Below are 14,434 nucleotides of genomic sequence, written 5' to 3'. Positions count from 1 at the left end.
CCCCTCCCCACTTCTTTTGCTGAAGTGCCTCTTACCTTTATCACTGTAGACTAATTTACATTTTTATAGTTTTACGTAAACAGAATCATGAAGTATATACTCTTGATTTCCACTCAGCATAATGAATTTGAGATTCATCATGCATGTATTCAGCAGTTTGTTCCTCTTTATTTTATTCCATTGTATAAATATATCACAATTTCTTTATCCATTGACCTATCAAAAATTTGAGTTGCTTCTAATTTTTGTCTGTTATGAGAGAGTTGCTGTGAACATTTGTGTACTAGTCTTTGTATGGACATATAATTCCTTCTCCATTGGAGTAAATACAAGTAGAATAACTGATTCACATAAGCATATGTCTAACTTTTTTTTTGAAACTGAGGATTGAACCCAGAGGAGTTTTACCACTGAACTACATCCCCATTCCTTCTATTTTTTATTTATTTTCACACGGTTCAGACAGGGTCTCCTGAAGATGCCAAGGATCTTGCTAAGTTGCTGAGCCTGGCCTCAAATTTGTGATCCTCCTGCCTCAGCCTCCCAAGTGCTAAGATTACGGACACATGCCACTGCACCTAGCAGTCTTTAAATTTAAGAAACTGCCAAGCTCTTTTCCAAAATGATTGTGCCACTTTAAATTTCCAGCAGCAATAAGGAAATTGTTGAAGTTCCTTGCTAACAGTATGTGATCAGTTTCTTTTTTTGTAGTTATGGGAATCAAACCCAGGGCCTCAAACGTATTAGGCAAGCACTCTACCACTGAGCTACATCTCCAGCCCAAGTCTTTTATTTTTAGCCATTCTAATAGGTATATGGCCAGTTTTGATGGTACATACCTATAATCCCATCAGTGAAAGGCTGAGGTGGGAGGATCACAAGTTCAGGGCCAGCCTTAGCAACTTAGAGGCCCTAAGCAACATAGCACAACCCTGTTTCAAAATAAAGGGCTGGGGATGTAGCTCAGTGGTAAAGCACCCCTGAGTTCAATCCCCAGTACCAAAAAACAAAGGTATGTGGTCATGTCCTTGCATTTCCCTAATGGCTAGTGATGTTGAACATCTTCTCACCTGTTTTCAGTCTTTGCTGTCTATATATTTTCATGTTTCTTAAGTTTTTTTGTCCATTGTTTTTCTTCTTTTTTTCCCGTGGTGTTGGGAATTGAACCCAGAACGTCACACATGCTTGGCATACACTCTACCACTGCACTATATCCCCAACCCTCTTTTGCCCATTTGCTAATTGGATTGTACTATTACTGTTGAAACTAGAGAGTTCTTTCTGTGTTCTGGATATGAGTACTTTATCAGATATGTGCTTTGTAAATATTTTCCTCCAGTCCATGGTTCAATGTCTTTTGAAAAGCAGTTTTTTATTTGATGAAGTCCAATTTACCAGTTTATTCTTTTAAAGAATGTTCTTTTGGCTAGGCGCAGAGGTGTATACCTATAATCCCAGCATCTCAGGAGACTGAGGCAGAAGGATCACAAATTCCACACCAGCCTCGGCAACTTATCAAGACCTTGTCTCAAAATTTTAAATTACAAAAAGAAAGGGTCAGATGTGGTGGTACACAATTGGAATTCCAGCCACTCTGGAGGCTGAGGCAAGAGGATTGCAAGTTCAAGGCCAGCCTCATCAACTTAGTGAGGCCCTAAGCAACTTAGCAAGACCCTGTCTCTAAATAAAATATGAAAAGGGCTATGGATGTGGCTTAGTGGTTAAGTGCACCAGGGTTCAAATCCCTAGTACCAAAAAAAGAGTGGGGAGAAGTGTTTGCTGGGAATACAACTCAGTGATAAATCACCCCTAGGTTCAAACCCCGTACCAAGGGGGGCGGGGGGTTTTTGGTGTCACATTTAAGAAATTTTTCGCTACCTTAATGTGAAAATTTTTTCCCTGCACTGCAATTGGTAATCTGAGGTAGGAGGATCACGAGTTCGAGGCCAGCCAGTGTAACTTAGCAGAACACTGCCTCAAAATAAAAAGTGAAAAGAGTGGGAGATGTGATAGATGGTTCAGTTTGAATGCCACCAAACAATAAAGTTTTTAAAAGCCTTCTACTTAGTACATTCCATTTAATAACTCTGTATACCTACCCACACACTCCTTATCCCATTGCCCATTCTTTTCCCCATGGAACTTATCACTTTCACCATACTATATAATTTATCTAGGCATTATTTGTTGTGTTAACTACTGCATATATCCCACTATGAACTCTAACCTCAGAAGGACTGGGATTTTTGTCCGTTTAGTTGAATCCCAAAACCTAGAATTGGCACATAGATGGCACTCAACAAATATATGTTGGGTGGGATCGGGTTGGTTGGGTTGGGTTGGATTAGGTTGGGTTGAGTTGGATTAGACTGAATTGGATTCGTTTGCATTACCTTGCCTTGCATTGAAAGATGATCCCAACTTAGAAACATATAGTCTCTGTCTTCCAGTTGCTGAGAAATTTGATTGAGAGACTAGAGACATATACACAAAGAGCATCTGAACAGTATACAACAGCACTGACCAAATGGAATTCCATGATGCTGTAGGAACCCTGGGAGGGATCTGTGTCAGGGAGGAGGAAAAGGGCTTAGGCTGACCCTTCCATCTAATCAACCATATCTTCTTGACCCAAGCTCATGCCCCTATTATTCCAGCCTCTAACTCACTTGCTCATACCCTCTTACCTAAACCCTACCCACCCATTGATGCTCAGTCCACCTTTTCCTCCATACAACTTTCTTGGATTACTGATTGATCCCTCTCCCCTCTGAACTCCTGTAACAGCTGTATTTGTTTTGTTCTTTTTTATGGTACTGGAGTTTAAACCCAGGAGTGCTCTATCACTGAGCTATCCCTAGTCCTTTTTTATATTTTTTTTTATACAACTCATTAAGTTGCCCAGGCTGACCTCAAACTTGTGATCATCCTGCCTCAGCCTCCCACATTGCTGAAATGACACACATGTGCCATTTATCAGATCATTTAGCCTTTAAGTAAAACATTATGTATGTGCATGATGTCTCCAGCTAAGAACCATATCCTTTGCATCTTCTCACATTTGAATAGAGCCAAGCACTGTGCAGGTAGTGGCACTTCATACAAGTGGCACCACCTGACTGATTAATAAGCAGAGGGGAAAAAAGAAGAGGCATTCCAAGCCAGGTAAGCCTCAAAACAAAAATACCATGGTGTGATGTGATTTAAAAATACTACACATGGGCTGGGTATGTGACTCAGTGATAGAATGCATGCCGACACTGGGTTCAATCCCCAGCATCACACAAAAAAACTTTAAATAAATAAATAAATGACACCAGCAGTTCTCAATGTAAGCTAAATGTTGCAACACCTGAAGAGCTTTTAAATATATCTTTAAGCCAAACATGGTGGCACACACCTAAAATCCCAGCAGGTCAGGAGGCAGAGACAGGAGGATACAAGTTCTCAGCAACTTAGCAAGGCCCTAAGCAATTTAATGAGACTCTGTCTCAAAATAAGAAATAAAAGGGCTGGGGATATGATTCAATGGTAAAGTATACTGCCCAGGTTCAACCGCTAGCACAAAGTGTGCGTGTATATATATATATATATATATATACACGCACACTTTCTCCCCTTCCCCAAGTGCATTCAGCTTACTCTCTTATGCCTGCCTACCAAAAGAGCCAAAAAGTATGTTAAGTATTATATATACACACACACGTTTTTCAAGACTGGGGTAAAGATGAGGGCAGGCTCAGTGGTAGGGTACTTGCTCAGTATGCTCAAGGCCCTGGGTTCAATTCCTAAGTACCAATAAAAATAAATAATAGAAAGAAAGGGAGGGAGGAGAAAGGGAAATAAGGAAGAAATCTTCATTTAAGAGCTCTACCCCAGATCAACTTTATCAGAATATCAGGAAATGTGGTCCAGGCATCACTATAGTCCAAAAGTTTCTCAAGTGATTGGAATGTGTAGCTAGAACTAAAAAGAACATAATGTGAGAAAAAATATAAGGGGCAAGGGAAAATTGGGTGTACAAGAAATTGGAAAATGACCTAAAATGCTATAATTGGCCCTATCCTTCTTTTCCATTTCGTTCCTATTAATTTGTCATGGGGATTCATCTTTGTCAGAGTAGCCTGGATGGATCAACTAAGGACAGATTCTTCTGTCCTTTGCCTAATGCTATAATGAGTAGCAAAAGGTCAGAGAAGCCATGGAGAGAGCAGACAGCAACAACAAATGCGGCCAAAGCCAGGATCAATCTAGACCCACAGGAAAAGTGTGGGGAAAACAGGACTATTTGAGATCACTTGGCAACTTATGATGCGATTTCTCCCCTTCAGCATTCACCCTACTCTCTTATGCCTGCCTATCAAACGAGTATGTTAAGTATTATATTGAGGATATTGCTTCAGAAACTCCTGGCAAATTCCTCACACCCGTCCTCCCTCTACGTGCTATGAAACTGAGCAGAAGTTGAGTCTTCTCTCAAACAGTAACCTGGTTCAAGCATATTGACAAGTCTGTGGGAAACTTGAAGAACTGTAAGTCTCCTTATAGGATGGCCCACAGATGTTCTTTAGCTCATCATCTTTTCTTCTCTGGTCCCTCCTTTCTCTGTGTACAAAACCCAGAGAGACAGAGCAGCCAAACTACACTTCCCGTCAGTTACTTTCAGGGTCACCTGTGCAAACCAGGCCTCTCCACCTACTCCACCCATGATTGCACCTGTCACCCATCAAATATAACTATTCACCAATGCCACCAATGGAGATGTCTGAAAGCACAGGTGACCCTGGGAAAGGAAATCGAACCTTCATGCATGTAAAGGAGAGAGGTGAAAACTTTTCCTGTGAGCAAGATCTGCTTATTTGGGAATGGAGGGTGGGGGTGGGAAGGGTAGGGGAAAGGAACACAAAGGGAAATATGTTGGCACTCAGTGGCTGAAGGAGGGAAGAGAAGGGTGTGCCAGAGAATGAGGGGGAGGGTGCAGAAGGACGGCTGGAGCGTGACGACAAACTTCCCCAATCCCACACACTTGCCAAAGCCCAGCCCTAGATCCCAGAGGGGTCAAGGTCCAGGACCCCCTCTAAAGGCCACCTCCTTTCACTTTCTCACTCCTCCTCAGTCCCTGTATACAGAATCACTAACTGCCAGGTTTGGCCAACCCCACCACCTCTTTAGTCTGAAAAGCTCAGGGAGAAGGAACCAGCCTACAGCAGCAAACCAAATATATACCAAGAGCGAGAGGTAACTCTAAACTCCAGACCCGGCTCGGGGAGGAGGGGAAGGGGGGGGGGGGGGGATAAGGTTTTTCCACTTCCATTCGCAACTGTCAGGCGGGTGATTAATGACCAACAGGTTTGGAATCGCCTTTATTGCCAGATCAGTATTGTTGCCCGTGACAGCTAATGAGGTTGGACAGGCTTCTCCACACCGAGGTTTATGGGGCCCGCTCCCTCCCCTGCAGAGCTCATGAGCCCTGCCAGCTTTTGTGCACAGGAATGTTCAAGTCCCACCACCCCCCTCATTCCTCCAACACCACCTCCCCACAACTCCCTGAACCACCGTCTTACCCAGAACCTTGCCTATCCACGAAGGAAGCTGGGTAGCAAGTCTCCAGAGTCACAGCCCACTCAGAGACACCCATCCCCCAAATGGCTGCCACCCCACCCTGCTGGAGCTTGAGCAGTAGGACTAGAAGGAAAAGGAACAAAAGCAAACACTACAGCCCTTGGGGTTAAGACGAGGAAGGAAGCTCCCAAGCAATCCAGCCAACAACCTTAACAAGCCATTCCATAGTCAGCTGTAAAATTTAAGACATATTTTACACACTCACCACTTGGATCTGCAAATGCGCTAAGGGGGTGAGGATGGAGGAGTGAAGGAATTTAGGTTGGAGGTTCAATAACAGTTAATAAAGATTTTTGAGGCTGGGAATATAGCTTAGTGGTAGAGTATATGCTTAGCATGCATGAGGCCCTGGGTTCAATCCCCAGCACCACAAAAAGAAAGGAGGGAAGAATGATCTTTTTAACCAACACTAAACCTATATACATGAATACACAAAGCCAAGTTCCAGTGCAGAAATCAACCTGGTCCTAAGTCTAAGGATAAGGAAATATAGGCTTTGTTTTCTGCTCTCTTACAAATAATATGTACCTTTGTGCTAGTTCACATCTTGATATGGTTAAGCACATGTTTGCCTGTGGTTTAATATTTGAAGGAGTTGGAGCAATGTAATAAGCAAACAGTTTAAAAGGCCCAGAAAGACCCCCTTAGCCTAAAAATCTATTACTTTTCAATGTGATATAAATGTATTTTGCTTCTGCTCAGAGCAAATTCCTAGTTTACTCTTATTAAACCAGGAGACAGCTTAGCAGAGTTCTTGATTTATGAAACACATACTAGATTCATTAAAACCTTAAAAGATTTAATACATTTTATCAGGACATTAAATCTGTGCAGGCTTTTTAAATCAAATACCTGCCATTTCATCCCCCACACCCTGCACACTTACTTAAGAACACTAAAATGGGGACTGACAAACATTATGGGTGTTTCAGGCCTGATTTCTAAGTGCATTAAAGTCCTCCCCTCTAGGATTTATAGCCTGCCTCTCCCCATGTTTGATCTTCCAAGGAGCAAGTGATTCCCCTCTTCAGAATTCGGTTCAGTAGGATGAGCTGAGATCTGTATATCATTCATACATACAAATGTTCCACCTCTCCCATCCCACAGCCACTAGTTTCTGTTCTCATGGTTTCTATTGGACTCCCTACCCCCCCGCCCATCTTCCATCTTCCTCCAGAACTCCTCCTGGCCTCTAGACTATACTTTGGATCTGAAGTATTCCCCACAGATCCATATGTTGAAGGCTTGGTTGCCAGCCAGTAGTGCTACTATGGGCAGGGTGGAACCTCTGAGTGGAACCTTCAGGAGGTAGGTCTAGTAAAGGAAGTTGAGTCATTGGGGTCATGCCCTTATAGGAGATATTGCGATCCTGGCCCTTTTCTCTCCTCTCTCTTGACTTCTTGGTTGCCATGAAGTGAACAACCTCCTCCATCACATGCTCTCACCATGATATACTATGCTGCCACAGAACCAGAACAACAGAGTCACATGGCCATAGACTGAAACCTCTGAAACCATGAGTCAAAATAAGCCTGGCTTTCTCTAAGTTGTTTAGCAATGTTAAAGTTAGCAATGGAAAGCTAACTAATACTTTTTTCCACATGTACACATGCAACAACTCTCTCCATTCTCAACTCCTCCGGCGTTCTTTGCTCATGCAGAACAACATGGGCACAGCATCTGTCTTACTTTGGGAAGCCTGGAAAGCCTGCCTTCTTGTTATTAATCCCCCTTTAAGTCTATCTTGTTATTAATCCCCCTTTAAGTCTTTAAGAACAGTGGTTCTCAGCTGGGGGCACTTTTGTCACATGTCATACACACTGAGGACATCTGATGATGGAGACATATTTGATTGCCACAACTGGGCAGGAAGGGGCTTGCTACTAGGAACAGAGGCCAAAGATGCAATGGCCTCTAAGCCTCCTACAATGCATAGGACAACCCCTCTACCCACCACTGGGAAAGAAAGGAAGGGACAGAAGGAGATGGAAAGGGAAAAGAGAGGAAAGGAAAGGAAAAGAAAGAAATGAAAGAAAGGAAAAGAGAGGAGAGGAGGCCAGGGGTGGTACCACACACCTGTATTTCCAGTGACTCAAGAGACTGAGGCAGGGGGATTATAAGTTCAAGGTCAGCCTTAGCAATTTAGCAAGATCCTGTCTCAAAATAAAATAAAATGGGCTGAAGATATAACTCAGTTTTAAGCACACTTGGGTTCAATCACCAGTTGAGGGTGAGGGGTGCCATGTGGGGGTCATGTGATGTCTATTATTGTATTCAATCAGCATTAATTGAATGCCCAGGGTTTACATGTGCTAGAATTTAAGTTATGCCCTGGGGGTAGGGGGATAGGAAGACTACAAAGATAAATAAGACAAATCCCCTGCCCTCAAGGAGGTTACAGTCTTGTGAGAAGTACTAACCTACAGCAGGGATATTTCAGTATATTATAATGGGTGCTATGGAGAAGAAGGCAGAGGATGCTGTGGAAATACAGGAGAAAATTGTGGAAGGGTCTAGTAAGACAAGTAAAAATTGTTACAACAAGACACAATATATATAGAATAGTATCAAAGATAGAGACATAGGCAGGCAATCACAACATACAAGAAGTTAAGAGATTTGAATTTTTCTTTTTTCCGTAAGGATCCTATAATTTTGTTTTTAAATGGAAAAGGTATAGTCAAAAATTAAATGGGGATGGAGGTATAGCTCAGTGGTAGAGTGCTTGCCTAACAAGTACAAGGCCCTGGGTTCCATTCCAGAACCACAAAAAAAAAATTTTTTTTTTTTGCAAACACAAAACACAAAGACCTTTTGGAAAGAAAGGTTAGAAAAAGAATAACAGATCAAGTACAGTGTTCTAAGAAATAGTGATGAGTTTATGATGGAGATTAAAAGGTGCATTTAGATAAGTTTAAGCATTAGGGGGTCAACCAACGTTACCAGGTACATCAGAGAAAGGGACTGGCAGACTGAAAACAAGGGAATGGCAGGCATGGTGGTGTTCACCTGTAATTCTAGCTACTTGGGAGGCTGAAACAGGAGGAGCTCAAGGAGGCCATCCTGGGCAAGTAAGTGAGCCCCTATCTCAAAATAATTTTTTTTAAAAAGCTGAAGGTGTAGCTCAGTGATAGAGTACTTGCCTAGCATATGTGAGGCCCTGTATTCAATCCCCAGCACTGAAAAATAAAACAAATAATAATAAAAACCAGGGAATAGAAGGTGTGGAAATAAAGGCTGTTTCTCCCTCTGGATATGGCCCAAATTCTCCTTTGAATGTGCTTCTACTTTTCTACATATACCTTTATGTTTCTAGGAGGGGGGGGGGGGGGTCACAACTATAGACTACTTTTTCAAGAAATTTTGCTGAAGCTGAGTGCCCTGGCACAGGCCTATAATCCCAGTGGCTCGGGAGGCTGAGGCAGGAGGATGGAGTGTTCAAAGCCAGTCTCACAACTTAGCAAGGCCCTGAGCAACTTATCAAGACCCTGCTCTATAAAAAAATATTAAAAAGTGCTAGGAATATGGCTCAATGGTTAAGCATCTCTGGGTTCAATCCCCATTACCAAAAGAAAAAAGAAATTTTGCTCAAAAGGAAGAAGACAATCAGATGAACACTGGAGCTTCCCAGGTATCAATGGAGGGAGAATGAGAGAAAGAGATAGGGAGGGAAAGAGAATAACAAAGGCTGAAGACTGGCACTAAAGAACTTATAGGAAGAGGAGATCATTGAAGGCCTGTGACTGAGGAGAAACAATAAATAACAATCTAGATTTAAGCCAGACAGGTAGCAGCATGTGCATGTGGGTAACCTCGTGTTCTGAGAATCACATATCAAGGGCTATAGTTTGAATGTGTCCCCAAAAAGTTGATGTGTTGGAAATTTAATTCCCAAAGTCATATGCTAAATTTGGAGGTGGGGGCCTCTGAACGGTAATGAGGATCACATGAGGTCATGGTAGGAGCAGGGGGCTTCCTATGAGGGCTTTAGTGGCTTCATAAGAAGAAAAGAAACTTGAGTTAGCACTCTTGCTGTCTCACCATGTAATGCTCTCTGCCATGATGCAGCATGAAGGCCATCACCAGATGCTGGTGGCATGCTCTTGGATGTTCAAGCTTCCAGAACTGTGAGGTAGATAAACCTCTATTTTTTATTAGTACCCAGGATGTAATATTCAGTTATAGCAACAGAAAACAGACTAATACAACAAGTACATAATGTATAACTTTGCCTATGGCAAAGAGGAGTTTATCAATGATATAACAGAGATGTACAGATAACATCAGCAGATAAAATTCCACACCATCTTTGTTTAATTCTAATATTGTTGTACATTTAGAGTTGGAAAGTTAGAGATGTCAAAGGAAAAGTCACCTCAAACAAAAAAGGCCAAGTCAAATTGCAAAATGCCAGGTCACAGTACAGAATCTCAGAGTAAAAGGATACTCTTTCTCATCACCCTCCCAAAAGTACTCTGGACCTTCACCAAGTCCCCTTTCCGGACACTTCTTCTCCTTGGCCCTCTGCTTCTCTGTGAATAAAATAAATAGGTGGGTTAATGGTCACAGGCAACAAACTTATTCATCCGAGAATGCCTAAACAAATTGTTTTATAGCTATACTAAGGAATACTACACAGGAATAAAGAGTAATGAACTACTCAAATTGAACAAACATGGATCTCAAAATAATTATTCTGAATAAAAGAAAGAAACCTCCCTCCTCAAGAGAAGAGTACATACTGTATGATTCCATTTATATACAATTTTACAAAATGCAAACCAATCTACAAGGGTGAAAGCAGGTCAATGTTTTGCGGGGGAATAGGGAAGGTTAGTCCCAGAGAGGGGTAGGAGGGAAAGATTATCAAGAGGCATGGGGAAATGAAGGACATGGTGTATGTGTTCATTATCTTGATTGTGGTGATAATTTCACAGATGCATTTGTGCCAAAACAAATCACATGCTTTATAGGCAGCTTATTACATGTCAATTATACATCAATGAAGTCATAAAAACATATAATCACAAAGGGATCTTTAAGTGTCTTTCAACTCAATTTTTTTCATTATGACTCTTTGATCTCTTTACCCAACTGCCTTAGAGAAACTTCATTAACTCTAAGCAATATCCGTTTGTCTTGGAATACACCCAGTCATTTTTGTCAAGTGAAAAAAAAAAGGAGCAGAAAATTCTGAGTCAATGTCTTAATAATTAAGGACAACAGTTGTGTGGTGCTGGGGATTGAACCTATGGATTCATGCAATGCTAGGTAAGTGCTCTACACTGAGTTGCATCCCCAACAGTTTTTCACTCTTTCCCCAAGTTCACTCAAATCTTCATTCTGAGATCCAAACATCCTGAAAGATGACCTCTATTCTCTGTTTTAGATACCAAAGTAAAAAAAGAAAATCTAACAAAAAACTTTTGCCAGCAACTTTAATTCTTATGATGTAAAAGAACTTGAAGCCAAGGAGTTTAAGAGTTACCTCATTCCTTGGCATTAACTGGTTTCTAATTTTTAAAAAATGGTCTCCACTGCTAAGAAGGGGGTCTGTCTCTTCTCTCTTGAAGTGACACTCTCACTAGTAATTCATTTAATAAAAGGACTAAACAGCAATCCAGAAATGGGGGATGTGGCTTGCTAGGCATTATGGTTTGGATCTGTATGTGATTTCCCTCAAAAGCTCATGTGTGAGACAGTGCAAGAACATTCAGAGGTAAAGTGGTTATGAAAGCCTTAACATAATCAGTACATTAATCCACTGATGAATTAGCTAGGTGGTAACTCAAGGCAGGTAGGTGTGGCTGGAAGAGGTGGACCACTGGGGGCAAGGCTTTGGGGTTTATATCCTGTTTCTAATGAGTGAAGTTCTCTCTCTCTCTCACTTCGCTTCCTGGTGCCCTGTCTTGAGCTGCTTTTTTCAGCCATGCCCGTCTGCCTTGACATTCTGCTTCACCTTGGGTCCAGTGCTTTGGAGTCAGCCATCTATGGACTAAGACCTCTGAAGCCATGAGTGCCAAATAATCCTTTTCTCCTCTAAAATTGTTCTTGTCGGGGATTTTGGTCCAATTGCCAAAAAAAAAAAAAAAAAAAAAAAAAGCTAACCAAAACACTAGGTGAGAGTTTGAGGGGGAGGAGTTGTTTTCTTTTGGTCCTGGGATTGAACCCTGGTGTGCTTTACCACTGAGCTACATCTCCAGCTCTTTTAGTGTTTTGAGGGACAGTCTTGCTAAGTTGCTGAGACTGGCCTCAAACTTGCAATCCTCCTGCCTCAGCCTACCAAGTTGCCTGAACTACAGGCGTGCACCACCATGTCCAGCTGGTTGAGGGCATTTTTATTCAGTTCGTTACAGTTTGGGGTCTTGACTATCCCCCAAAGGCCCCACATGTTAAAGGCTTGGCCATGACACTTTTGGGAGGTGGTAGAACAATTAGTAGGTGGGGCCTAGTGATAGGAAGTTAGGTCTTTGGGTGCCCTTGGAGGGGATACAGGGACCCTGGCCCCATCTTGTCTCTCTATTTGCTTCCTGGCTGACATAAGGTAAATAAGGCTTTCTCTACCATGCACTTTCACCATGATATTCTGTGCTCACAGGCCCAAAGCAAACAGGGCCAAGTGACCATGGACTTAAACTTTTGAAACTGTGAACCAAAATGAACTCTTTCCTCCTTCAAGTTCATGGGTTAGTCAGTTTTCAGCACTATGACCAAAAAACCTCTGACCAAGAACAACTTAAGAGGGTTAGAGGAGAAATTTTATTTGGGATCATGGTTTCAGAGGTCTTGGTCCATGATTAGCCAATTTCATTTGCTCTGAGTTTGGGGTAAGGTAGAACATCATGGCAGAAGGACATGACAGAGGAAAGCTTCTCAAGGCTGCTCATGGCAGTTCATGGCAGACTGGAAGCAGGCAATGGGAGAGAGAGGGCTTCAGGAGAAGATAACCCTTCCAGGGTATAATTTCAGTGATCTACACTCTCCAACTAGGGTCCCACTCCCAGTAATCCTTTCCGCTTCTCAATGAACTAATCCACTTGAATTAATCCACTGATGAGGTCAGAGCCCTCATGATCCAATCATTGCCCTAAAAGCTTCACCTCCGAACCTTGCTGGCATTGGGGACCATGCTTTGACCTGAGACTTTGGAGGACATTTAGATCCAACTCATAATAATGGATTATCTCAGGTATTGTTCAATAGTAATACAGAGGGGACCAACATGCTGCTTCAATCTGTAACTGCACAATGAATAGGCTCAACTTAAAGTTTTGCGATTTCTGACCACCAATCTACATTTCTAAAGATACGTGTGGAAATAAATGTGGTGTGTGTGCCTGTGTCTATGAATGTATCATGTGTGTATGGGTTTAAGGTGAATCATTTTCCACTTCATTTATTATAAAGGGAAATAGACTTGGGGTCATTTGTATTCTGCTTTTGCAATTTACAGGCTCTTGAGATCTTAGACAATCCCTTAATTTCTCTAAATTTTGACTTCTTCTTCTCCAAATGGCATTGAACTCAAGGGCTGACCTAAGCTTATGCAAATGAGAAAGTGTAAGGCAGAAAGCCTATACACGGAAACACTCAATAATGCTTTTATGAAAACTGTATAGTAATACCTATGAAATGTGATTTCTGGTCTGTTATCGCTTCTGAATAAGCCTTCATTTGATTATTGGCTTCATACACACACAAGCATAGGCTTTTCTCACCTGGTCATGTTAATAATCTGAACCCATAAACATGCAGAAATACATGAAGGAAATTTACTATTTAAAACATCAACATTAGCAAACACTATATCTATATCACACCTTGTATGTGTTTTATTGATTTGCTATTTAATCCTTACAACAGTCCTGCTAGATTCATACTATTATTTCCTCCATCTTACAGATGAAGAAACTGAGGGCTGGGCAGTTGGGCCACAAGCCTGTCATCCCAGCTACTCAGGAGGCTGAGGCAGAAGGATCATAAATTCAAAGCCAAGCCTGGGCACTTAGATTTTGTCTCAGTATTTAAAAATAAATAAATAAAAAGGGCTGGGAATGTAGCTCAGAGGTTGAGTGTTCACCTAGCTTGCACAAAGCTCTGAGTACAACACCCGTACCACAAAAAAAGAAAAAAAGAAACAGAGACACAAATACTATAAGTCATTTCCCAAGATTGCACAGCTAATAACAGGCCAGAGCCATGATTTAACCCAGACAATCTAGCTTTGGAGTTTCTCAGCTTAACCACCACTCTATACTGAAAGGTTTTTGGTTTGTTTTGCCCGCTTGGGGATGAAATTCAGGCGTTTCACACATGCTAGGCAAGCACTCTACCACTGAGCTACATCCCCATTCCACAATAAATTTTTGTTTGTTTGTTTGTTTGTTTGTTGTTGTGGTACTGAGGATTAAAACACAAGGGTCACCCTACCAGTGAGTTATGTAGCCAGTCCTTTTTATTTTTTATTTTAAGACAGGGTCTGTTTAAGTTGCTGAGGATCTCTCAAAATTTCTGAGGCTGGCCTCAACTTGTAATCCTTGGCCTCAGTCTTCCCTGAGTCACTGGAATTACAATGTGAGCCCACCATGCCCAACTTTCACAGCAAGTTTTTAAAAACAGTTTCTAAACACTTTTGTTAATCAAATTTATTACAGACTTATCTACTTGGTAACTTTGGATACTGTGTCATAAATATCACAGTTCTCTTTTAAAAAAAAAAAGGGGGGGTGGGTTTCAGAACTGTTAGATCACCATCTACTGGATCCTCCTGCCCTTAGGTGGGTCCACAAATAAATAGCTCAGGCCTGGCAAA

General features: G+C 41.7%; 1 protein-coding gene across 3 annotated transcripts in view; it reads left to right on the top strand.

The window, feature by feature from the left end:
• PLPBP (pyridoxal phosphate binding protein) overlaps positions 1-14,434 on the top strand; it is a gene marked incomplete at its 3' end in the record, with an annotated part of 68,079 nt that overhangs the window by 7,149 nt on the left and 46,496 nt on the right. The gene's annotated exons all lie outside the window — the stretch shown is intronic.

This window comes from Sciurus vulgaris, assembly GCF_902686455.1.
Source record: "Sciurus vulgaris genome assembly, chromosome: 5".
Classification (NCBI taxonomy): domain Eukaryota; kingdom Metazoa; phylum Chordata; class Mammalia; order Rodentia; family Sciuridae; genus Sciurus; species Sciurus vulgaris.
The sequence above is the reverse complement of the archived record's forward strand: the minus strand, read 5'-3'. Positions and strand labels throughout refer to the sequence as shown.